The sequence below is a fragment of the Erithacus rubecula genome, assembly GCF_903797595.1.
Source record: "Erithacus rubecula genome assembly, chromosome: 5".
NCBI lineage: Eukaryota > Metazoa > Chordata > Aves > Passeriformes > Muscicapidae > Erithacus > Erithacus rubecula.
In genome coordinates this window covers 12,995,022-13,021,391 of record NC_136687.1, presented here as the reverse complement: position 1 = coordinate 13,021,391, position 26,370 = coordinate 12,995,022, and the positions used below count along the sequence as shown (strand labels likewise).

The following is a 26,370-nucleotide window of genomic DNA, read 5'->3' as shown; positions in this document are numbered from 1 at the left end:
GCCAAGTATAAAAACTGTATCCTACTGCTGCATCTTCTTCCTGGGCATCAACTTTTGGCCCCAGCTGAAGGGGAAAACAGGAATAAATATTTTATTTGATGCAGTAGAACAATTCTTTTCTGGAGTTAGCATTGATCCATTTTACCCCATTTAGATGCATCCCCCCCCCCAAAAAAAAATTGCAGATGTCTGTTTATAGTGGAGTTATAAAATCAGAAACAGGCAACAGATTGCTCATCTGACTGTGTGAAAGCTGTTACATCTATCTAACTAGTCTTTTTCTCCTCTGAATTTTCTCAGAAATGTTTGCTTGGCCCAGCCAAAGAGTGGTATGTTATCTATAGAAATTTGAGTGGAATTCAGCTCAACTATCATTAATTATTTAAGGTTAGGCATCAAGTTCTCATTTAGACCCTGTTTGTGGTCAGGAAGGATAGACACTCTCCTCCTCTCTAAGGGACACCATCCATCTTCTCCAATGACTCATTAAGGAATCCAGGTAACTCAGGCTAGGTGACTTATTTCTGATGAGCTAATAATAGGTTACATTAATTTCCTCCACTCTCTTCTGCCTACAGAAACACACTGTTTTCCATGAGAAAGGAGGAAGAGAGGTTATGCTAGCCTGCACCCTCATTTTGCTCATTAGATAGATATCTATCTAATGATATCTATCTATCTATTAGATATCTGTCAAACCTCAGCATTTCACCTTTTCCACCAGTATCATCATCCCAGTCAGGAAATGAGACGGTCACCTGTGGTCTCACCCAGTTCAGTTTGTGCTGCTTCTCAGTGTCCAGCCAGTGATGGCTGTAGTTTCCATCCTGCAGGACAGCCAGGTGTGCAGGTGCTGATTGCCAGACACTGCATTGTTTGGTATGCTGATGCACAGAGAGAAACAGCAGTTCCTCAGGTGCTCAGTCTCTCTCTTTATTTCCAAACATGAGGCAGCCAACAAGGGGTAAAGGACCTGTCAGCTGAAACAGACGAATTAAATTTGTAACAGAAGAATGTCTTCAGGCAGTTGTTTAGACATATCACTGAGAATCCACAGATTCACTTTACCCTCTGCTGCAAACAGCAGAGGAAATTAGGCAGCTGTGTCCTCATTGGTGAGTTTATTACCTAACGCCTGGAAAGTGAATATCAAAGATTCTGGTGTTGCCAAGCAACTGCCTGAGGATGACAGCAGTCAGAGCACACACAAGGACTCTGTTAGGGAGCAAGGTCGCTCCATTCACCATTGTGTGCCACAGAGTGTGATTAACAGGGTGGCTGGTCCTGTCCTGGGATGCACATAGCTCCTTCCTGGTCATGATGTCTCTGACAGCCAGTGAAGGTAAACTGGAGAGAAATGGAATAGCAATCCTCTGACCAGCACAATGAATATAAAAAGGAAATCTTCTTGCAGTCAGACATGATCTGACCTTCAAAATGTCCTAAATGCAGGACTGAGCTCAGAGGTTCTGCAAGTGCTAGTGGAGGTATGAGATTTAGCATGCCTAGGGCAAATTGCTGCCTCTGAACATGGCTGGCAGGAGATGCCATATGTCTGTATCTGTACCTCCCTTTTCCTCTAGAACTGGGTGTCCAGAAGGCAAATGGTTAGCTGGGAATGGCTTCTGGTCTAATGAACCATGGCTGGCCCTGGACACAGCCAGGGCTGTTCAGTTGGTGCACGTGGCTGCTCTCCAGTGCCCAGAAATGCTGCCTGAGACTAATTTTTTAACACAGGAGCAGCCCATGATAATGCTCCCTCTGTATTTCTCATCCAGTTTTTCATCTGAAGAGTGGTGGAGCCCCCAGTCCTCTTGTCTCCTTCTCAGATATTGTTAGCTCCTGTGTTTCCCCTTGGCTGAGCAGTGCCATGATATTTGGGGCCACTTTGCTCAATACCTGTGACACACAGCAAGTGTCCCACCCCAGCAGGGACCCTGCAAGAGTCCTCATGCACCCCTTTGCTAGACACCTCACCAGGCTTTCTGTAGCAATAATTAATCACATGACCTGGGGAAAGTTATTTAATATCCCATCCCAAATGCTTGTCATCAGCATGCATGCAGTATTCATTATTTAACAGATAGTGCTGCTATTTAATCTTTGTATTATAGTAGCATCTGGAGGTCTCAGCTGAGAGGCAGTATACAAATACAATGTGAAAGACAATTTCTTTTCAAAGACTTAACATTGTAAGCAGAAAAGCAGCATTGCAGAGTGATTTGCTCCAGATCCCACAGGGGAGTAATATCAAAGCAGTATCTCCCATCTATTTTTTGTCTGCTAAAATAAGACTGTTGATGGAACCTTTACAAATGTAAATAAAAGAATATACCAAAGAATAGTGTTTACTTTATGAAAGAATATTTATGATAACCCAGAGAAGAAGGCTTAGAGAAAAGTTGTCCAAAGGATATATAGGTAAAAAAAATCACTTAGAGCAGATACACTAATGAGAGTTAATGAATTCCCTCTAAATATGTTCCCCTAAAGATTACTTCATGAAAACCTGTTTTGAGATGAAATAGATGAAGCAGGTTTTTTATTGGTTTTATATACTGTATTTCTGAATTCAGTAAAACTTTTTTCACTGAGAATTAAAGGTACCATGAAGCCAAACAGTTTCATAAATTCACATGTGTTTTGCCAAAAGGCATATGCCAGAAAATGCATTAGAAAATAATCAACATACTTGACCAGGTCAATTTGTAGATTAGGCTTCCCAATTTTCCTTTCAAAACTGTTTTTAAGAATGATTCTATAAACTTAAAATGGTCGCACTTGTTTTTCTTTAAGATAACTGAAATGCAGAGCTAAAAAATTGTCTACTTTTTTCAAATTTTTGTTTTCCTGCAAGTAATTTGCTGCTGACCTTAAGTGTACTGTATTTTGACCTCCTTGTACTTTATAGGATATTATTTGTAGAATTGCTTCTCACATTTTGAAGCAGACTGTCTGTGTCTCACATTCAATGAATATTTATGGTTGTCTGAGTACTTTACTGTCTTGATTCATAAAGATATCTTAGTAAGGAGAGAATATAAGCATGTGTATCAAGTGGGGTGCATATTCTGAAAAGGTTTCCCGAACTGATTTGAGTCCAAGCAACATATTGTCCTTTTGCATTATATTTTGTATCTCTGATTAAATTATAATTCACATAGTCACAGAAAATTGCATTTCTCTTGTTTTCTCTATATTGTGGCTTGTTCCTTGTGCTCACAACTGTGTCATATTCCAAATGAAACCCTGTTTTTTTTATTGAATCTAGAAGAGAATGCTTTGCCCTGAGCCATCTGGGGTCAAAATGGAAACTTTACATAATCAGGGACATTTGGATCCATCTCTGATGCTTGGACAGCACTGAAGGTGCTCTTTGACTGATGAAGCTACTCTGTAAGGTAGCAATGAATCTGTTAATAAAATCACAAAATGTAGCATGAGAGCAAACTCTTTTAGTCCTCTGAATAACAAGCCCTTCTAAGTTTATAACCTGGCAGAAACTCATCTGGCATGTAGCATCTTTGGCAGGAGCCTGGATATGCACATTAGATATAAAGAAACCTCTACCAATGTCACTCTGCTGGCATGGAATGGGGTGATCATAAAAATTTGCAACTTTGTTGAATCTTACACGTGGTTGTCTTTATTGGTTTATTAATTTTCCTTTGTTCAGAATACATCAAAGTCTGCTGACTGCATATAGAAATAAACAGTAATAAATTCATTTCACAATCAGGCGGAAGTCCAAGACCCACACTGCTCCAGCAAACACATGTTTAACTTCAGGTGGTAAAGTTGCCTTTCAGGGAACTACTCAGAGAAAACATTTCTTTGGGAAATGTTTGGAAAAGGAAAAAAGGAATTAATTGCATAAATAGCAATTTAGTCAAAGCTGCAGAGAATGCTACCAGCACAAGCAACAGGCACCAGTTTTGCTGGGCATATCCTGTGAATGTGCTGTCCTCTCATCCAGTTGTCTCCTCTGACTGATGGGTCTGGATACATGACACTGTATATTTAAAAAAAAAAAAAAAAACATGGAGGGAAAGAGAGAAAAGGATTCATTCTTACACATCTTTTACAGAGATCCTCAGCAAGAAAATAACCAGGGACTCTCAGCATGAGATTGTAATTTGATGAAACTGCATCCACCCCATTTAGGGTTGTCTGTCCTTACTGCAGGGCTCAGTCAATGACAAGGAGCACATGGGACCTCTTCTGAAAATTTCCTTGGACTGTGACACAATTTGCTCATTTGGTTGTTAATTTAGATTTGTCAGTCAAGATCCCTGAGTGCACTCACAGCCAGGGATGAGCACCAGACAGAGGGTGAAATGGGGCACAGACACAGTGGTTCTGGCTGTCTAGCACAATCTCCCAGGCTCCTGCCTGGGCTCCCACCAGCAGCAGTTTTTTTACTGAGATTCTCATCTTGCAATGCTGAACGAAGACTCTTCCAACAGTGAATAAAATGGACCCATGTTGAGACCTCTTGGCTTCAAGTGACAGCAAAGCAACAGCAGAGCAGAGCCTTTCCACTTCCACTGCCTGTACTCCTGGATCACCTTTCTTGCCTCCTCCACTTGGTCTATTCAATATAGTCTGGGAAATATTATTTCAGAGAATAGCTGCTCCTTCTTGTTTTATTTCTGTAAAGCTATCCAGTAAGATTGAGCTAAAAAAAAAAAAAGAAAAAAAAAAAGGCTATGAGCCTGTATTATTTAATACTGTAAATTTTTTTCAGATGCAGTTTATATCACTGGCATTAGACATATGAGAAAATTATTTTTAAAAAATCACTCCATTATATCATCATTTAACCTGTGCTAGGACACAGAGTAGGCACTTTAAGAGAGACTAAAAATTAGCCATCAAAACTGCTTTCAGGAAGGTTATTTCCACATTTTTATATATTTATGGAGGAAAGGATTTCAGAAAGTCATAAATCTCCTCTTCTGAATACTTGCACTTCAAACATCATAGAATAAAAAAATTGTTTGCGTTGAAAAGGACCATGAAGATCAACTCATTCCAACCCCTGGACATGGTCTAGAGTTCTTGGGAAATTGTACATATTTCTGCAATTTCATTATCAATAAAAATTCTCTTTTGCAAAGAGCTCCTATGGTGGAACAGTTTTTTGAAAAAGAAATCATGAGGCATCACAGGGGAAGATGGAACTTAGTGACAAAATGAGATATGAAGTCATAAAAATTACTTCACTGAATTATTGTGAAGAAAATGACCTTATGTCATTTCCTTATGCATTTCCTTATGAAGATGTCTGAGTTATTTGAGAATATATTTGGGAGTTTCAGGTAATTTCTGAGAGGGCATGTGAATATTTGCTAATCAAGGCATTTAGTTTTTGAAGTGGAAAAAATAATGAAGGTGGATTCACATAGTTTACTTCTGTATTAAAAGTGGAAAGATGATCAAGTCATCTAGCTCCTGCTGACACAGCTGAACCAATGTTAACACAGCTGGGAATTTTTTCCTGAAATTCCCTCGTGTGAAAAGGCTGCAGACAGGCTAACACTAATATCTCAGAATTTAACACTCTCAGGCTTTTGGGAAACACAATTTAAACGTAAAATTAGATCTGTATGGTGGTTCAAAGCTTAGATATGCATTTTTCAGTCTAAACTAATATCCAATTTAAAACCATTTTCAATCGGGTAAATTTAAATATAATGAGTAAAGCTGCATTGCATTATGGGTAAGTTAACTTTAAAGAACACCCAAATGAAAAATAGGAAACCTGTATCAATAAATTAAATGTTCCCCTAAGCATCTCCCATGTCTACAAATTAACTCAGTAATTCCTATTTGTACTCATTTAAGATTTTTATACTTAATGCTTTCAAGGTTATAACTAGCTTTCTCTGTTAAGTTTTCTTCAGCTATCAGAATCTTGATGTACCGTGCAATCTACTTTGCAGTTACTTCACATGCGGCTTTGCTGGAGTTTGAGCAACACTGGTAAATGCTTCTTTCTTTTAAATAATTTATTTTTCAATGTATCTATCTTCTACCTATTGTAAAATTTCCACTAAGAGTTTCACAAGTATAGTTTTGTAAGTTTTTAGATAGATGCTCTGTAAAAATCGCTCAACATAGAAGAATTTTAGAAGAACAAATGAGAGAATGTTTATTTCTTGCTACAAAAGATACTGTGATGTAAAAAAGAAAAGTGACTTTTCTTAAATTTAAGATTAACTTTATCCCCTTTGCCTGAGCCTTTAATCTGTAGAAAAGCCTGGGGATTTATGAGTGTTAACAGACTTGAATTTTTTATTTCTCCTTTTTCCCTTTTACTTGTTCATTTTCCATCTGTGTGTCCCCTAAGAACCTGAGAGCAATGATTGAAAGGAAAGATAGGTGATTTATTTGATATGTCTCTATTCTGCCTCACAGACAGCAATACAGTTACAAGCAAGGTGATGGCTGATGGTTTAAATAAACATAAAATTTTGAATTTCAGTGGCACTGAGTGTGAAGGAGGTAGCAATACCTAGAAAGGTACAAATTTTTACATGAGCACTATGACTCAATGATCCTTGTGGGTGCCTTCAACTCAGAAGATTATGTGATTCTGTAAATAATATTAATCTTACAGAACTGTGTTAATTATATTCTGAGAGATGAAGCACATCATTTGATGTCCAAAATTCACAAGGAATTTACCTGCTGCCAATAAGGTTGCTCAAGATAATTGCTTTGAATGGGAACATTTTACATTATATGTTAAAATATGTGTTTACAATATCTGTAATATGCTGGATATCCTTTATCAAAAAATGAACTATTCGTCTTTGGTTCACATATTTCTCTGATATGTGAATTTTGATTTTAATTTTCTAGTAGAAAAATGAACTGAACAAGATCTTCCTGAGACTCATACCCTCACTATTACAGAAAGGTCTATTTATGTAAAGAATTCTCCTCTAATACCCACTTTTAAAGACTTTTGAGATAATTTCAAAGTGATTTTTTTGCAAGAGAGGACATAAGGTTCTACATCCTAATTTAATGAGGAGTTTGAGCTTCAAAGAAAAACTAAAATTTCAGCTATTTTTGTGCTTAGGGTTTCCTATTAAAACGGTTTCAATCCAGTAACTTTTTCTCTTTTCAATCACTCTTCTCAAGCAGTGCATTCATCTAGAGTTTATATGCTAAAACATGGATTCCAAACTGAGTGTTTTTCCTAAGATTTATGTTTTGTAATATCTGACCTGTAGCATTCACATTCCTTAAGAAAGCTTGTGCAAAAGAGGCCATGTGGCTTTTTGTTATTGCAATTTCACTGGAGTAAATAAGGAAGTATCTCACTAAGTTCAGTGGAGTTACAGAGGCACAAAAAATATTATTTTTTATAGTGTTGGATTAGGTCTTTCATAGCAAGTGCAATTAGCACCTGATTGATCTGGGAAAAGCAATTTAATGACTAATGAATATTGGAGAGATATGATGTTGGAATGTAGATGAACAAGAAATAGATGCACTTAAAAACAAATGGAAAAGCATAAATTAGGGGAGGAAAAATTAAAAAAATAAATCAATGTGAAGACAGTAATGAAGAAGTGTATTTAAAAGTCAAAAACACTATTTTTTTCCTGAACTGTGTTTTCTGTGGATGTCCAAACAAATCACTTCCTCCTATGTCTTCTACTATTTGCTTATTTGGATCATCCTGGACCATTGTAGGCTTCCTCCACTAAAAGTTCACTTAGAGAAGCAATAGCAAGCTTCAGTTTGAAGCCCAATAGATGTATGGGAAATGAATGTGGGAAATCCCAAACTCAAAAATTGCAGCATTAAGGGGGGTGGGGGGAGGAAGTGTTCTCTTAAATGCTGATTTTCCCATGTTTGATCTCATACCTGTAGAAGAAAGGAAAGTTTGACTATGGCTTTAGATTAAGCAGGTATGAAGAAAACCAAAGGAAACAAATATTTGAAAGATCAAGTACCCTATGTGACATGAACATAAAATGAGGGATTAAGTGTTTTCAATTTGAACACATGAAATATACTCCTATTCTAAAATAAATATTTTTAATCCTCACCACAAAGCTGAAAAGAGTAGGGGAAAAGGAAGAGGAATAAAGGTGGGAAGGAGGAAGAAACAAGGAAAAGGGAGGGCAGAACATCTTTGCCTAGTTAAAGCAAAATAAAAGCTGGAATGATCTTTCTGTTACAGCCTCAGTGATACTACTTCTGCAATTCTGTTTGGAAATGGAAAAGATAATTGCATTTTCAACTTTGAACCCTTGCCATTCATTTCTGTGCTGTGACCTCAATAGTCTGCTTGATTGCCAGCCTGTTGAAATACCAAGAGCAGAACAGTGGGAAATGACACAGCAGAAATCAAATTGCATGAGTCATTTTTTTTAATTTCCTTTATGTTCCTTATATAATTCTGATGGCAGCAAAGCTAAAGTTAATGAACAGTAGTAAAAGCATCTGCTGAAGCTGTGTCAGTAGATTCACCTCTGTGTTCACAACTGCAGCACTGCAAAATTTATCCAAGGTCTCTTTGAAACAAGTTTTTAAATGAGGTGAAAAGTACCAGAATTATACAGCTCATGAAGGAACCATATAGTGTTGTGGTATCATAAATAAATGCTGACATTTCCTCACTAGTAACTACAATAGCAGTGGGTAAAAAAATTTGAAATTCAGGGGGTTAGAATACTATAAAATTTTTACAAGGTTAAGCAAAGTGAGCAACTAGAGCGCTGTGAAATGTCCACTGTGCCTTTTAACCAGATTACTAAGGGCAAATATCATCTTCTTCCCCTCAGGGGTGCCCAGACTTTCAAAAGTAAAAGAGAAAAGCCCCATCAGATTAGTTTCTGGGCTTTTCAGCAGGAGGCATTACTTGTATATAATTGCTCAGTTTCATTATTCATGGGCTAAGAGCAAAGTGCTCAGTCAAACGAAATTGGCAAGGTCTGGGGCACTGCAAGAAAGATATTTAAGATTTCATTCAATAAAATACTTTATAATAACTTATGAAAAATTCATTTCCTGACAGAGGAAATACCAAGCATCTACTTAATTTGTGTGTGTAGGTATTATCATGTGTAATCCATGTAAGGATGACCATGGGGGACCAATTGCTTTCTCATGGGAATCACATGAGAAAGGATGGGGGGGTTGTTTCTGCTTTAATTTCAATGGCTGCTCCTGGAAATTAAGTAGAAAAACTTCTTTAATAGCTCAAATTCCCACAAATGGTTCACTGGATTGATCAACTTTCTCCCTCGTACCAATGTGAGCAGTGACACTGGCAGGACAACAGGATGCTGGGCCAGGCATTGGGAGCTTCTTGATGATTCTGAGATTTGTTCATCAAGTTCCTGAGGCTTAAATCCTTAAATAAAAAAACTTAGATCCAATGATTCTTGCTTGGCTTCAGCTGATTCATGGAGCTGGTAGTCTGAATAGTTTGGCTTGGGAAAGAAGCTTACCCACATGGACTGTTCAGTCTGACAAAGGTAATTAAAAATAAGCAACTAAGTGCAAACTCATTGAAGGCTGGGCTGCATATAATCAGGTGTAGGTCTAACACAAATGTCTGCATTATAGAACTGTGACCTTGAGTCCTCCCTTCAGTTGCTACAAATTCCTGAAGGAGGTTGGAAGTCATGGACACCCCTTCTGCTGGGCATCCATAACTCTCTTGAGCCCATGTCCAGGTGCAACTCAGGTTTGAGACAAAGCATATTATCATATTCAAATTCATCATGGTTCAGAAACCAGATTTATTAATTTCACCACTGAGGCCTGGATATAGGTATTTCAAATTGGATTGCACTGAAAATACACCAAATACTTTGACCAAGTTTTGAATATTTTTCTTCCTGCTTGTGAAAAATTGCAGAGGCATTTCCCTCTTAAGAGAATGTTTTGACCTGATACTTGGGGAGGCAGGGGACATGCAGACAAAATCTAGGCTATGTACCCTCTGCCTGCTCTCAAGAGGTTGAAGAGCTACATTTTGACTAGGACAAGAGTGGCCTCAGGCTCTCCACCCTCCCTTAGGAAACAGCCATCATGCTTCTAGCCAGCTGACCATATTGCAGATTGCTAGCATTAGAAACCTAGAAGGCTGAGCCAGGCCAGCATTACACAGGTTCCCTACTCAGGGGATTAGTTTAGGATGCTAGAGTAACACAGAGGCATATCTGCAGGTGAAAGAGGGATTTGGAATAGTTATGTTCTGTGTTCAAGATGGGAGAAAAGGTCACTCTGTATTATCTTGATATCACTGCCTTACTTGTGCCTTTGGAATTTCCCTTGGAGAAAGTTCAGATTATTTTGAAGACTTCTATGATGTACCTTATTTCTTTTAGAAACTGTGTAAGAAACAAAGGAACCCACCTCAGTGTTCTGAATTTCAGACTCAGGAAGGCCAAAACATCTTTCTCTGCCAAAGCACATGGGTGTCAATGTGGATCCTGTTTCAGATTTCTAGCTGGTTTTGTTTATTTTAAAGATCAAGGTGTCTAGTTAAAAAATATCTAAAAATTAACTGAAAGCTGTGTCCCATATAGATTACAAATTGCATGTACTTTACAGCCTTAAGAGTGATAGCCATGGAAAATAAACAGTTTAATCTTCATCATGGTCATGACTCCTGGGATCTATGGAGTGAATACAACCCTTGCAGGTGCCAAGATATTAGTGTCAATAGTAGGTATACAGAGCAGGTATCTGCTGGAGAGCAGAATGATGGGGTGCTGCTGGGGCTCACACAACCACTCTGGGGGATAAGGATGAGATCACACTGCCTTTTAATTCTCATGGTTGGAAGCTCCTGGGAGTGCAGCTGATCTTGTGCACAGGTCACAGCTGATCAAATGTGCACTTTGGCTTGTGTTTGCTGTAGGTGGAAGGTTGTTATGGAGAGGAGGCAGAGGACAAGCAAGAAGTTATGGCCCTGCTGCTGCAGAGGTCAGGGATCTCCAGCTCTCTGGTCTACATGCTGCTAACCCTTGCAAACAGTCTCCTGCAGTAGCCTGGAAATTATAATGGTGACAACATTTTGTCATCTAACGTTCAATAAGAGATCATTTTGGTTTGTAAAAACTCAGATTCTTACTGTGAAGGAACCAGTGCTTCCTTAGAAAACTGGAACCAACTAGCATTTCTTGAACCATGGCAATTATAAATAAGGAATCATTACTTGCAGTTTTATATCCCATTCATCAATTTTCTGGATGCAGCATAAGCATTCACTAACTCATGGCCTCATGATAACACTGAATTATAGCTGTTTAACAGATCAGTGGATACCAAGAGGTTAAGCAACTGGGTTATTTTCACAGAGGGAATGATTGCATAGCTAGCAATGAAAAGATGCCAGGAATTCTGGAATTATGTACTTCTAAATCACTTTGCATCGTTCAGAAGACACTGATAAATATTTGCCTTTCTGAAGGCCAAGACACACTGCCCTTTCCTTAAAGTAAAGCCGTGTTCTGCACTCAGTAGTTGTACTGTCTCCTGTAATTCTAAGGCCCATGAAAGGATATGACTGTGAAGGACATCAGGAGGACATTTGGTCCATTTCTCCAGATTAGTCATTCCTGAAAGATATCTCTTAGGACAGGCTGTTTTTCAGCAGTATGATGTCTTCAAAGACCTTTAATATTAGAGATTCTCTGGTCTCCACCTGTAAAACCTTTTCAGTGATTTTCTATTCCTAAATTTTTCAGTAGTTTTCATAAAGTCTGACCCACACATTTTTTGTTATTTAAAACTGTTGCTTCTTATTCTATGCTTTGTGTCCATGAGCACCTGATATTCCTCCTCATCCTTACATAACAACCTTTCACACACTTCAAAACTATTATCCTTTTCCTTTGCCTACTCTTCTTTACACCTCTTTGGTCTCAGGGTCACATTTCTTTGACTTCTGATTGTTATTGAGCCTCTGCAATACTTCTCTAGCTGGTCCAACTTTCTGGAAAGTTATTGCCTGAAACCAAACCTGAGGCATGCCTGAGGGAGACCTGATCACCACTGCAGCTCACAATAAAATATCTGTTTGACTGCAGGGCTGCTACCTCGTTAGTTGTTCCTTATCTTTGATTCCTGAGACCAGTAACTGCTATCTGAGAGTCTGCCTGAGAGATCACAAAATCATAGAGTTACAGAATGGTTTGGGTTGGGAGGGATTTAAAAAATCTTCTAGTTCCATCTCCCCACCCTTGGCGGGAGTGTTTTCCCTTAGACCAAGTTGCTCAGGGCCCCATCAAACCTGGCCTTGAACACTTCCAGGCAGGAGCATCCACAGCTTCTCTGGGTAGTTTGTTTCAGTGCTCACCATCTTCTGATAAAGGATCTCTTCCCAACATCTAACCCCAATCTCTTTCAATTTAAAGTTATTCTCCCTTGTGCTCTCACTACGTGACTCCAGAAAGCTCCTCTCTGGTTTTCTTGTAAGCTCTCTTCATGTACTGGAAGGCTGCTGTTAGGCTTCCCCAGGTGCTCCATCCCTCTGATCAGCTCCATGGCCCTCCTCTGGACCATGTCCATGTGCTCTAGTCCATGTCCTTCTTATTCTGGGGTCTCAGAGCTGGATGCAGTGCTCCCGATGGGGTCGTTTGTTGCATTTTTTACACTTGTCTGTATTGAATTTTATCTTGGTTTTTTTCAGCCTATTCTTTCAACCCATCAAGATGATTTTTGAATTTGAATCCTACCCTTCAATTTATTCACAATCCTTCCTAGCTTCGTGTCAGCTGCAAATTTAATAAGTGTATATTCCATTCCATAACCCAGGTCATATTACATACACCTTTATAAGGATTAGGAAGACTGACAGAAGTCAGAAATTTGGCAAAAGACTGTGTTCCTTGTGGACCACTCAAATATAGAATGAGTTTACTTTGTTTATTCTAAATATATCCGAGACTTCCGTGGTTTTGGTGCCTTTTTAAAACTTTCAATATTTTAAACCTTTCTTTATTTTTCTGAATAAATTTTTAAATATTAATATTTTTATTAGTAGTTTTTAAAAGTCTTTTGTGGGGTAGAGATACCACATGTAAAGCACTAACCACTCATACTGTGCTAGCATTTTTTTATGTAGTACTGAACTATGTAAATCACAAATGCAATACAAACGCCACCAATATGACAGAGATTATCCAAAACTGCTGATACCAGCAGTCTCCAGGGGAAAATTTTTAAGTGATCAGTTTTAATCAGGTCTTTCTCTGAAGCTTTTATGTGGGCTTCCATTCATGCAGGTTAGGGCATCTGCCAAAAGAGTATTTTCCTTGCTGTTTATGTAGTTCTGCAAGTGACCATTATAATTCAGGGGAAGGAACGTAAATCCTGATATGTTTGATTTGCTGGGCCATGGTGACACCTTTTCCATCAGAAACAAAGCTGTCTTGTAATTCAGCTTACTCAGCAGGGTTCGTAAAGCTGGATAATCCCATGACTTTCAGCTGCTAAACCTGTTGCAGATATTTAATATAAAATGACATGACCCACTGTTCTTTAAACTATTTCTTTGACACTTAAAAAATTCTTAGACCGCTGACCCACCATGAACCAAAACTTACAACAGTGAGTAACATTATCTTTGTTTGCAGATGATCGTGATTTACATCCACGAGCAAGCTGAAGTTTCCTGGGAAGCAGAGGATTTAAACTGAGATTACATAATAATGTTTGTCTTGTTTCTTGTAAAAGGCACTATGAAAACCATTCAGATCTTTAATGGTTCAAAGATTTTAAATTTCAAATATGGAAATCAACAGATGTCAGGAAAGTATGCTTCTCTTAACTGTAGTAGTCTTTAAGTTTTCCCTTATTAATATTTATCTATATTGGTAATTTTTTTTAAGAGGTACCCAATGTGAAGCCTTGTTTGCATCCTTGGTTACCCAAAAAAAAAGGGAACTTAAGTGGACTTTTGAATTCTGCGTGGGGTCTTGTACAACTTTTGCCTGTACAAGTTATCAGAGTTTTCTGTAATACCCTGCAGCTGCTAGACAGGATGCACCTTCTTTTTCACCCTCTACCTAGGAGTTTTTTGTTAGTAAATTGTGTTTCCAGTTGTGTCTGTGAGAAGATCTAAAGTCCAGGCATTGCCCCTCTGGACTACACTACCCTGAACTCTTAGCAGGCTGCAGGCTGAGATGGTAAATCCTGCTAAATGTTTAACCAAAAGACCCATGCTCCTTTTCTCAAAATAAAAATTGTCACTTCAGATGTTCGCCCTCTTAAACAAGATATATCCCAGAGCATAATCTTTAATTTTCAGCTTTCAACAACATTTCTGGCAATGTCATTTAGTTCTGTGTTAGAGTATTTTCTAACACACTGGAAGATATCTTTAAACTTTGCCTGAAGTAATGCCAACTAAAGTTTCTGGGATAACTTAATCCTAAGGAAACCTGAATATGTTGCCAAGAAGGGGTACTGACACTTACCATTGTGAATTTCTCTTGATGCAGCTTTAAGCAAGATAGCAAAGAGTGCCAGCTGAAAGACCCAGTGCAAGCAAATACAGAATTTGAGAGGACGAAGCCATAAATAACACGTTAAATATGAATGAAAAGGAACTCTGGGCACAAGAAGACTTAATTATTTTTCACTTTTTCCTCTTAGTAGGATTCTCCAGATCATAGTTGGAATTCATGTTCCTTTTGTTTTTCCTCAGGGATACTGTAGCCAGTCTCCTTTTCTGTGATATCTGTTTTCCAAGGTCCATTAAGACTGGATGCTCTGTGTAAATTGAATATTAGGTCCAGAGAGACTGTCCTGGTATTGCAGGTCCTGTTGTAGCCCCTACAGGGAGCACATTGTTAAATATGCTCAGGAGCAAATGGATCCAGAGCTGCTGCTGTGTTGCCAAACCACTTTGTATTCTTGATTCTCCTTCTGTATTCCTCAAGGGCTGGTCAGCAAAACGGTGAGTGTGGGAGAATTGTTTTAGAGATTTGTTGTTGTCAAGAGTGTAAGGAAATTGGCAGCCCAAAGCAAAACTGAAAAATGTATCTTGTATTTCTGCAGACAGGAGTAATTTTGTAAAGAATCAACAAGAGTGAAGTTTGGTCGTGATTCTTAGAATGAAGTACAAAGGTTTTGAAACTGGATAAAGTGAAAATAACATGCTCTCCCAAATATATTCATTGCCTTCTAATTTGTCATGATACGCCAGTTTAGACATATGTTTTTGCCTTTTTGAAAAATAGTCAAACTTAATTTTAGTCACACAGATTTTCAGCTATGAGACATGAACTTTGGTAATTAAAGGAACGACTGTATGATGACAGGATAACAAACCTTCTGGTGGGAAGAAAATTGTTAGATGCCTTATATCTTGACTGCTGCACACCTCTGGACTGTCATGTGCAAGCTTGGGAAACATAGACTAGATATAAAAAATGGTTAGGTGAATGCATTACTCATTTGAGAGGTGTATTAAAGAGTAGGTGTCACTAATTCCTGATCAAATTAGAGGGATGGTTTGAGTGGGTGTTTACAGGAATTATCCTGAATGGTATGCAGTGCTTTTTCAAGACAGGATGGAGAACACATTTATTAAGTTCACAAAGAGCACCAGCTGGGCAATATATGTATGACAAAACAGGATTAGAACTACAACAGTGTTGATAAATTGGACAAATAGTCTGGAAAAATAGAATGTAATTCAATAAGCTAAAAAAATGCAATGCTCTGCCTTTTTGCACAAATAGTAAACTACACTTAAGCTGAAGGGTAATGCAGTAAATCTGCAGAAAGGTTTAGAATGAGTCACCAATAGAAATACCACTGTCTGCAAAAGAGAGACAGATACATGTGTGTTTACTCATTAAGTGTTGCCTGTGCTATAACAGTAAGATTTCTGAGTGAGGTAAAGTCTTCAGTATGTGTTCTGTAGCTAGCTTGGTTGATGGAGAGCAAGAAAGAGGTAGATTAGCTGGAAAGAGACCAAAGGACAGCAGTGAGAATGATGAAGGTTAAGAGGGGATGTTTGGGGAAAAATGAAGATGTTGGATATTTTTGATTCAAACATGGAAGATTAAATAACTGACAGCTTTGATGAGGAAGGGAAAGAACTCTTCCCTTTGTCTGCCTGTTGAACAAGAACAAATTATATTAAATTGTGGCAAGGCAAATACAATTTGAACATAAGGAAAATTTTTCTAGGAAGAATAAAAATGGAATTCTTGATCAGAGAGTCTGGGACAGCACTGGAAATCCCACCTCAGAAATCCCTAAAAGACATTTGGACAAATGTCTATCAGCAATAACATAGGAATAACTTATCCAGTCCCAGAGTGGAGAAATGACTGGATGATTCCTTCAGTTACTTTCTGGTTTTATTTAATATAATTCTAAATTTGTCTTCATTTTTGACAATGCGTGTATTCCTTTGACTTTTAGTTTTTCTGTACTTTAGACACAATGATTGATCACTATTTCTGACAAACTGTCAACCAAAACAAAAGAACTGTCTCACTCAACTTGTGCCTGACTTATCACAGGATCATGTTATCAACTTTTTTTCCTGATAAATTCTAAAGCCATGTGAAAAATTGCATGTACTTTTGATACATTTTCCCTTTTGGCCCCTATTCTCCTATCAGTTTCATGTTCCCCAAGGGACATTTCTCTCATGCCAACAAGTTCAAAGAGTTACCAAAAGGTATCTGCATCTGGCAAAGACCCTACAGAGAAGAGAACTCTCATTATGGGAACATATCCTGTCTCTCTTCTTCTCTCCTGAGGACAACAGGTAGCATCTTGAGTAGAGGGATTCACGATACTCTCATTCCCAATCTGCCATTTTTATCTCTGCTCATGCCAGGGGTCATTCCAGGCTTTCCAAAAGCATGCAGAGAATTCTTTCTAACTGGCTAATGTCCTAAACTATTACATTTGAAAAACATTTCAATAAATTAAGATGAAGACTAAAAATATAGAAATCTAGGCAATCTAAGGAAGAGCTGCTATTGATTTCAGCAGGGTTGAATCAGATCCCTTACAGAAAACATACAGAGGTTAATGCACTGGTTATGAAGTTTTTCTTCCCTTGTAATCAGTTCATTTGGTCTCATATTAACAAAAGCATCTAGGGAAATATAAACAAAGAAACAATGCAAGGCCATTTTAAGAATGCTGTTTATGCCTTCTTTTACTACTCCTTGAAGTACCTGTCATATACCAAGTAATGAATAACTCAGGCAACCCAATTTCCCAGTGATAAAACCTTTGCAGAGACTCCACTATTGCATAGTCTCTTCTTCTCGGTGTAATGTTATTTAATATGAATTTTCTGCTGGGAAAGCACAAGTAGCCTAGATAAAATGAAAGTATTGCAAACTTGCTTGAGAGTCAAACTGAATTTTTGCCTCCTTCTGAATATAATAGTTATATCAGTGATCAGTGACATTTCTGCTTTGCATTTTATACATCACTCGTTTCTGTATTTCCCAAATCAATTTCTGTAGTCTGACATGTCTGTAAAATAAATAAAATACTCTACAGAACACTGCCCAAAGCTACTGTATGCCTACAATTTCTTTCCTGATACTCACACAGAGGCAAAAAATCTTACAATGTCGAAAAAGTATGAATACCTGTGATTCTAATTTAACCATTTAAAAATTCTCTGCTGCCTAATAAAATTATTTCAGTCAGTAGTTTGCATTGCATACTTGCAAAGCAGAGCACTGAAGTGCAAGGTTTGATTTCATCTAGCAAAGATCATTTAATTAGGAGTCAAAAGGAGCCTGCCTGAAGAGATGTCTGTAAGAAATTCACTTTGACAAAACTGGAGTGTGTCTGGGATTTTTCACCTTGTTTGTTTCTGCTCATTGCCTTGCTTCAACTGATTAATGTGTGGTTCCTCAAAGCCTAAAAGATATATGCTGACAGGTAGACTTTTTTTCCTACAGTCTTGAACTTTGTTTGAGCCAAACTATGCTGAACTAAAAAGTTATGCAGGCATTGAATTTCTGCATGCACTATTTTTTTCAGACAGATGAGAGCTATTATATTATTCTAATATTTTTTAGGTGTACCTGAATCACAAACTGGATGTGGGCAACCATGAGTTGCAGAGAAGTGATAAAAAGCTTTTCCTTCAGTGAGGAGTACCATAAAAAAAGTTAGTTTAAAAAACTGCAGAGCAATGGGTGGGTTTAGTTCACATTCAGGCAGAGCAAACAGGCAAAGTTAAATTAAAATCTCACTTTTGCTTCTGACTAAGGGATGCAAAGAGCATGTTACCATAAAAAGCCAAAGCATATAGGTAGTTTGTGAATTAATACACATCTTGCAAATCCAACTCAAGACTTGTGTATTTTATATATTCTGAAGAGGATCCAACTTCAACCAGTACTGGTGGGTGACATATCTGCACCCTTTTGACTAAATTTGCTAAAATTGCTGGGGAAGATGTGCTCAGCCTCCCTTGCTCAGGAAAGCGAGCATTCTGCAGTCTGCCTCTCAGTGCAGAGTAAAACAAAATCCCCCAGAGCAGAGGCTGTCTCACAGACATGCACATTATCATCCCTCCAGGCTGATAACCACAGACAGCAGTGTATGAATGAAGGTGCCATGGATGCAGTGATTATGCAACACGTATCCCCCCGTCCAGCTCGCATTAGCATCACTGCAAGCATCTTATCAGGCTGGGCTGCTTCTCAAATGAATGCTGCCAGGCTGCTGGAATTATCTGCACAGTCAGATACTCATTTTTAGCTTTTTCATCATGGCTGAAGACAGCTCCACTTGATCTCAGCAAAGTTATTTTAAAATCTGAGAGTTTGCCAATGTTTCTTTTTAAAGGATCACATCTAGTGTGACTCATTACTCCTGGATTTCATTTGTCAGAGCAGCCAAGTAGTCTAGCTTTTACATTCCCAATGGCCATTATCTCTGTTTGCTAACAGCTAAATGGCTGATGCATGGATACACATTATTCCTGTGTTTTCTTGCAGAGAGAAATCTCTTGCTGGAAAAAAAACATTAAAATAAGACACTAAAAGAATATGCTAATCCACAGATTTTTGAGGAAAAATGGTTATTGATTGGTAATATGTATATAAGGGATATTTTACTGACTGCTAGCTCCAAGGGAGTTTATTAATTGGATTTCTTTATTTTTAGATTATATAATGGATTTGTTCAAATAGTTTTATGCTACTGACACTATATGTTAAATAATAATTTCTAGCAGCAATCAATATGTTAATTCCGAATACAGCAGCTGGTTCCACAGTGTGATCTTTATTCATCAAAGTATTGCCAAAGCCTGCCTCAAAGTGAGTATGTGAAGAACCTGGATGTGTTCAGCCATCCATTTAAGCCAGTGAAGCTCGTTCCACTAGCCACTGAGTAAAGCTGATTTTAGGCAAATACTTCAGTGATTTAGGGTCTGAATCATTGTAAAATTGAGCTGAAGAAACCATTTGATTAACTAATGTGGAGCCTGAACCACGTAATTATAAGATCACGCACAGCTGGGGTAGAATTCATTAGACAACATTAGAGTTACCTTTTGATAAGCACAAAGAGTAAAATAATTGTTGCTCCATTAAATAAATGTACTGAAGTTTGTGCATTTCATGTCTGCTATACAGTGCTGCAGATGCTTTCTGATTAGCAGGGTAACATGATGATGATGATGGTGATGATGATCTACAGTTGCTCAGAACAATTTCAAGTGATAATTAGCTCAGCAGAGAAAATTCCTACCACTACTTCAAGAGGTCAAAACAAATGTAATTATGTACTCCAAAATCTTTCAAGCCATTGAAATTTTACATTTATAAAAAGATACCCTCTAATCTGTTCCATGATAAGACTAGCATCAACACTAAAAAGGATATAAACATTAAAATTGTTATTGTGACCTTTATACTGTTGGGGGTTTTTTTAATAAGAACTGTACCTTGAGTAACCAATGTAATGTAGTACCTTGTTACTAGTTGTAGATCTATACCTGTGAATGATACTGGGCCAATTTTGAGTTGGTAGATGTAATACAGGCAAGATCTCACTCTAAAAAATAAAAGTCAAAATCTTCTAAGGTATGATAAATCCAGACAGTGCTGAGACAAAGCAATTGCACATGAATGTGTGACTACATCTGCAGCACAGCTGTTGAGTGGGGTTTGCAATGAACCAGGGAAGCAGAAATTCCATTGCAGTATGACAATGAGTTATGGTAGTGCTGTTACCATAAATGTGCATGGCACAGTCACATAAAGACATCATTTAATATTTGAAAACGTTACATTTTAAAATATAATATGAATGTATTACTTGAAAGGAAGGGCAAATAAAAGACCAGCAATATGAAATGGTTGATTAAATAGATAACATCTGCTTGTGATGACAATTAAGTGTTGTCCTCAAAGATTTTTTTGTCATTTGAAAAGATTTCTTGAATTAGACTCATGAAAATCGTATTTAAAAAAGGAAAATAACACTACTATGTGCTCTGTGCAATTAAACTTCTCTGCTGTTGCAAATGAGTGTTTTAAGGTCACTTTAAGAGTATCAACAAAAGATTATTTTTTAATAAAAAAGCAAAAGCACGACAAAGATCATTGGCAAGGTTCACTCTACTACTCACTAGATGGTTAAAGCACACAGAGAAAAAGCCAAGTAATACCTAAAATCAACGTATCTAAAACCAAAATCAACCCAAAAATTACCAAGTAGAGGCTGGATGTGGGGGGAGGGAAAGGGTAAGGATAGGTGAGTGGAGGGAAAAAACGGAATAAGGAAGACCCTCCTGTTGAGTTACAAGGCTAAACTGAGCCCTGGACTTGACCAAACACTTGAACTTAACAGCACTTAATTGATAGCTCAAGTTGAACAATTTAATAAAAGCTTCATGTAGAATTTACTGTAGCACAGCAGTAACTCACTTACAGGCCTAACTTAAAAACCTGAAGTACTTAAGAATCCAGGAGAGCAACATTCCATTTGCCAGGGCATATTCACAGTTGCATGCACACAGACCTAAAGAGTAGGTACCAGGCATACCTGTGAATAATCCACCCTGAATTCAGTGAAGTACTCATTTCAGATGCCTTTGCATCTTCTAAATGGCTGCAGGGTCGAGCCTGGAAGAGCGAGGGACATCAGCCCAGCATCCACCACCCTTGTTTGGCAGGGATTCTGCAAGTACACCAGACCTGAGGCTTCACTCTGAGAGGAGTCCCAGGCACAGGCAGATGGCTGGTCAGCTCCCACTGTGCTCCAGGAAAGCTCAGAGGGTCTCACTTTGCACCACTCTTTGCAGGGTTGCAAGAAGGTTGGATTTGATCATTTTTTATCCTGGCCACAATTCAGGTTGCTAACTTCCTTTGAAAGATCAGTAACAAAAATGTTACTCCACTTGGGTTGTTTTTCAGGCAAGAAATGTAAGTTTCCAAGGCTGTTCATTAAAACCAGGAGCTTGTTAGCACAAGTTTGTGGAAGCAGACAGTGTTTCTGATAAGCTCAAGAGGAGCTTAGCCCAGGTGCTGTTCGTCAAGGCTGAGGCCTAATGAGCATTTCTCAGATCAGGGTGCAGCCCCAGGGAGCAGGGGTGGGGGAAAGCACCAGCACATCTGCTCATTGTATAAACTAACCTGATTAGAATATTACAGCTTGGAAAAATTCAAACAGTTACAGGTCCCTTCCAACTTGAGACATTCTATCATTCTGTAATTCTGTGAACAGTTCTAGGTCAAAAGACTTTCTGTGTGGTTTGGGAGTCAGCAGAATTTACGCATTTCAAATGCCAAAAAAAGGTCATATGTGTATCGACATGCTGGCATATCCATAACACTGAGTGAGCACTTTTTAGAGCATGGCATTTTCTGACCTCTCTTACATTCAAGCACGCTGGTAAATGTCTGGGCTTCAGACATCACCTGTCTGCTTAGGGTGTCTTGCAAACCATTATTTGAACAGACTGTATCTGGCTTTGAGAGGGGCCTGTCTGTGGTCCTGAACACACACATTTGTCTTGATAAGTCTAGCTGTGACTGTGTTACATATCTGGGTACCATTTTACATTGGGTGTTCATAATAAGGAGGAGTAGAGAGCTTAAACCCTCTTTAATCCCCCAGTAAACCCCTGCATTGTGTGCATCTTCCCACCAAGGTCAGTTCTCCCTACTAATGAGTTGACGTGGTATTTCAACATGTAATTTAGAGAGAAAGCAGCTGATAAATTAATTTCTAATACATCACTCTGTGTTGCAGGATAAAGCCCAAGCTGATGGAGGGGCAGTGTGGCTTGTGGGCAGCATGGCACTAGCTTTCAGGGACTGTGGATTCTCTGTCTGGCTACAGTACATTTTTTTTCTGCTGAGTGACCTTGAACACATAATTTGTCCTCTTATAATATGAATAAGATGATTCAGACTTCAATTTAAAACACTTCAAAATCTATGCTTGAAAAGCTCTATATGAGCATTAGCTATTATTGAAAGCAGTGCTAGGATCTGCACAGGTCCCCTCTGTTTCTGCATCTATTGTTCCTTATCTTCATCGCTCCTTTTGTCTTCACTCCTTTGCCTCCCACAAACCCCTTCCCATGATCAACCTTCATAGACTGTACTCAAAATAAACCCCTTCAGCAGCCTGAAATAACTACTTCAGTTTAAGGCAAGTAAAGAGATAGACAGCAAGTCAGTAAACAAGCTGATGATTTTCCCCAGTAATCCAAAGCAATTCTATAAACTTATATATTATCCTTGTGCTCCCATTCCTCCTGGGTCCTTCCTCTTTCCTTCTTTGTTGTTTTGCTATTATTCTTTCTTGACATGCTACACCTGCTTGAGTCCAAATGGCCTGAAAGGCAAGGGATGCATCTTTTTCTCTTTACTGTGCCTTACATACAAATGAAAAAATGAACATTACATTTGAAACATTTTCTGAACACTTTGGTGATTTAGTGTTCTGCATCTTTGTAAACACTTTGTTTTCTCCCCTGCAGCAAATTGACTGCCTCTTTTGGATCTTTTGTCACTGATTCTTCCTGTGTGTTGCAGTTTTCTCTGCTGCAGAGCTGATATGGGTTCTTTCGAAAGCATTTGCTTCACACTCATTTATTTCTTGCAGAGTCATATCACCCCAGGGCTTGATTCTCACTGCCTTTTGCACACAGTTGCTCCCACTACTTGGGGCTATTGATGATCTACTTCCTTCTCTCTCTCTCTCTGTCTCCCTCGGGGGAGTGTGGGTTATCCCTTGAGAACTGTACCTGATTTGTGAAGAAACTAAAGGTTTTTACTGTGACTGCATAAGAAGGAGCAAGGGGCTGTGCTGCACCGTGCCAGTCTCTGACAGGCACTGCCAAACCCCTAAGGAAGATGACCACAGGGTGGCACTTCCCTGGGACACCTCTGCAAATCAGGACTTTCTGACTAGGATTTTTCGTAGTGGTATAATGATGCTTCCTCTTCCTCCTCTACTCCAGGACTCACTAATATACTATCAATATATATGGTATTTTTAACTTAAAAAGATGGGAATGGGAAAGTAAGGCTGCCTGTCATTAACCTCAGAATAAGAATTTTCAAGTAAGTATCCAGAAACACTCCTGCAGTCCAAGAGGTGATCATTATTGAATAGCACAGTTTGCATGTAATCCTTTTCTTTGAATCACAGAATGTTTTTGGTTGGAGGGGACCTTAAAGATCATTTAGTTCCAAACCCCCTGCCATGGGCAGGGATGCTTTCACTAGACCAGCTTTTTCAAAGTCCCATTCAGCCTGTCCCTGAATGTTTCCAGGAATGGAGCATCCACAGCTTCTCTGGGCACCCTGTGCTAGTATCTCACCACTCCCAAAGAATTTATTCCTAATATCTAATCTAAATCTACTGTCCTTCATTTTTAAACCATTACCTCTCATCCTATCACTGTGTTTCCTGAGAGAATGTCACCCTACCTTTTTTGGAGGTTCCCTTTATATACTGAAAGGCTCTAATAAATTTTTCCTCTTCATGGACATCTTAAGTAAAAGGCAAAAAAATTTATAGAACCTGAAGAGAAACCAGAGTTCACTTATCACTTCTAGATTGCTCTTGGTGACACTGTGGCTGATTTGAGTCCTTTAGACTGAATTGTTAAATACACAGATTCTGGTATAAACAGTAATAGAAAAGACCATGTAAATCTTTTTTGTATTATATTTATATGAAGATAATGAAGAGTAGAAACTCTGCTATATCATCTAGCCAGAATGCACTTGGTAATAGAGCTACACAATTCATTTATTTCAGGCCCTCATTTAATCCACATAAGGTGCTCCTTTTCATTTTCCTTCCTTTCTCAGTGTTTCTAAGTCCTAGTTTCCAATGCAAACAAAAGTTCAAAGTTAAATTCCAAATGTCCGAAATATCAGGCCTACTTCAGGTGCTGAACCTCTCTGGGGAGACTCAGCTGGTTCTTCTGGCTCATCTGTGAGTCTTCAGGAGCTCTGCCATGGGATATTTGTCTGCAGAAAAGGACAGAAAGAGGAGAGGGGACATTGGAAGTATGTCTATATAGAGATTTAAACAGAAAAAGGCATTAAGTGTGTCCTTCGCTTGAGCCTGTATGGCCATTAACTGTGTTAAAAAGTAGATTAGACATTAGGAAAAGATCTAGTTATAAGTGCAAGAAAAACTAGAATTAACTACCTAGAAGGCTGATAAAATCTTTTATTGGCAAATTTCTATGAAAATATCTGTCAGAGGTGATTCAGTTACCTTTACCTTGCTGCAAAGCAATAAATCGGGCACTAGAAGGTCTCCCTCTGCTCTTCCATGCCTTCAAATACAAATTGGCTCTGAAGACACTTCATCACCAGGCCTTAGCTCCCAACAGCATTGCATGTGGCTGTAATTGGTTTAACTATTCCAGAAAAACACTCCTGCCCATATTTTTAAAGAGGCAGGCTTCAGAAATCTGTCAGTGAAATAAAGCCTGAAAGAGAGCATTCCATCTGGGGTAACCCTTTTTTGCCGTATGCCAGTCCCTGTGAAATGTTTTATGTATGTATTCTTTGGAAATCATCTAGCAGAAACAGCTGTGTGTGCTGCCCACCTGCTCAAGCCTACAATCTAGTGTTATTTCAATTAGATTTGATTGCAGGAAAAGTTTATGAAACAGCTATCAATGATTTCATGCCATCTGGCTTCCGCTTCTCTTCTGTTTAGAGAGACCCTGTGTTTACATTGATTGGCCTTCTATATATACAAGCATGATTGAGTTTTATTATTCTTTTTATTTGTCTGATAGCAATGTGCTTGGTGCCTTGCAGTGTGCTGTACAAACTTACAACGGAAGAGAAGCTGTAAAGATTTCATGTCATGAAGTTTGGATCAGACACACAAGGTTTCAGTTGAGAGCACGCCAGAAAAGAAATTGTATTTTAAAAATCCTAGCTTATTAATTAGGACTCTTTGTTGGTTTTTTTGTTTGTTTTTTTTTTTTTTTTTTTTAGAGAGGGTGAAAGGACTTGGGTTTAGCCATGTAAAAGCTAAGTTCTCAAACAAGACAGTAATTTGGTTCTCTTCCAGAGTCAACAGAAGGGGATATAAACTTTAACAGGAGGAGCCATGTCTCAGGTGAAGTGGATTGCCTCTTGAGACACTTCTTTCCTCTGATTTCCTAATGATTTCCTCCATTATCACAGGAGCTTGGACACCCGGCCTAAGATGGGCTCACCTTCTCACCTGCAAAATGCAGAGATGAGTTATCTCTTGACTGCTGAAGTCCTTGCCTACTTTTAAACTCCTCAAATTGCAGAAATATTCTCTTGAGTTATTAAATGTTTTCCAATTAGCTATTATTTATTATTTTTTTTATATGATTTGGAAGTTTACTCTACTCCCAGGTGCAATTCGAACACAAGTCTTTCAAAATGTTGACATTATTTTTCTTTGTCCCCCCAAATTCAAATTTCTGTTGTCTGTGAGGATTTGGTATGTAAAAGTCAATCTGGAAGTTGGTATTTCATTGACAGAACAAATTTATCTTCTAGCTTTGACCTGATTTCAGTTATGTCAGGCTTTAACCCTGGTGTAGTTGTTATTGACATTTCAAACAACAGCTGAAAAGTTCATCCCTGTTTGGACAAATCAGCTCTAGGAAATGACAGTTCAAACTCACACTACCATCTTGTGTGTTTGTGCCTCCCGAGAGCAACCAAATTTAGGTGCATGCATTGACTTTGGAATTAACACCATCTGCTCACACTGTGCCTGCTTAAGATTTTCTTGTGCCATTTGCCTCTTTCTTCCCAGAAGGACAGCACTCTGTGTGGGGCTTGCAGGTGGTCTGGGCATGTGCTAGGCTAACAAACTTGGCGGTCTGGAGGCATCCCTACTCTTTGGAAA

The 26,370-nt window shown here is 38.5% G+C and overlaps 1 long non-coding RNA gene across 1 annotated transcript; it reads left to right on the top strand.

The window, feature by feature from the left end:
- Window positions 1-1,275: 1,275 nt before the first annotated feature.
- On the top strand, window positions 1,276-16,385 carry LOC306802655. Its single transcript, XR_013774424.1, has 3 exons — window positions 1,276-1,487; window positions 5,907-5,985; window positions 16,183-16,385. It is a non-coding gene; the product is annotated as an uncharacterized lncRNA (long non-coding RNA).
- The last annotated feature ends 9,985 nt before the right edge of the window (window positions 16,386-26,370 follow it).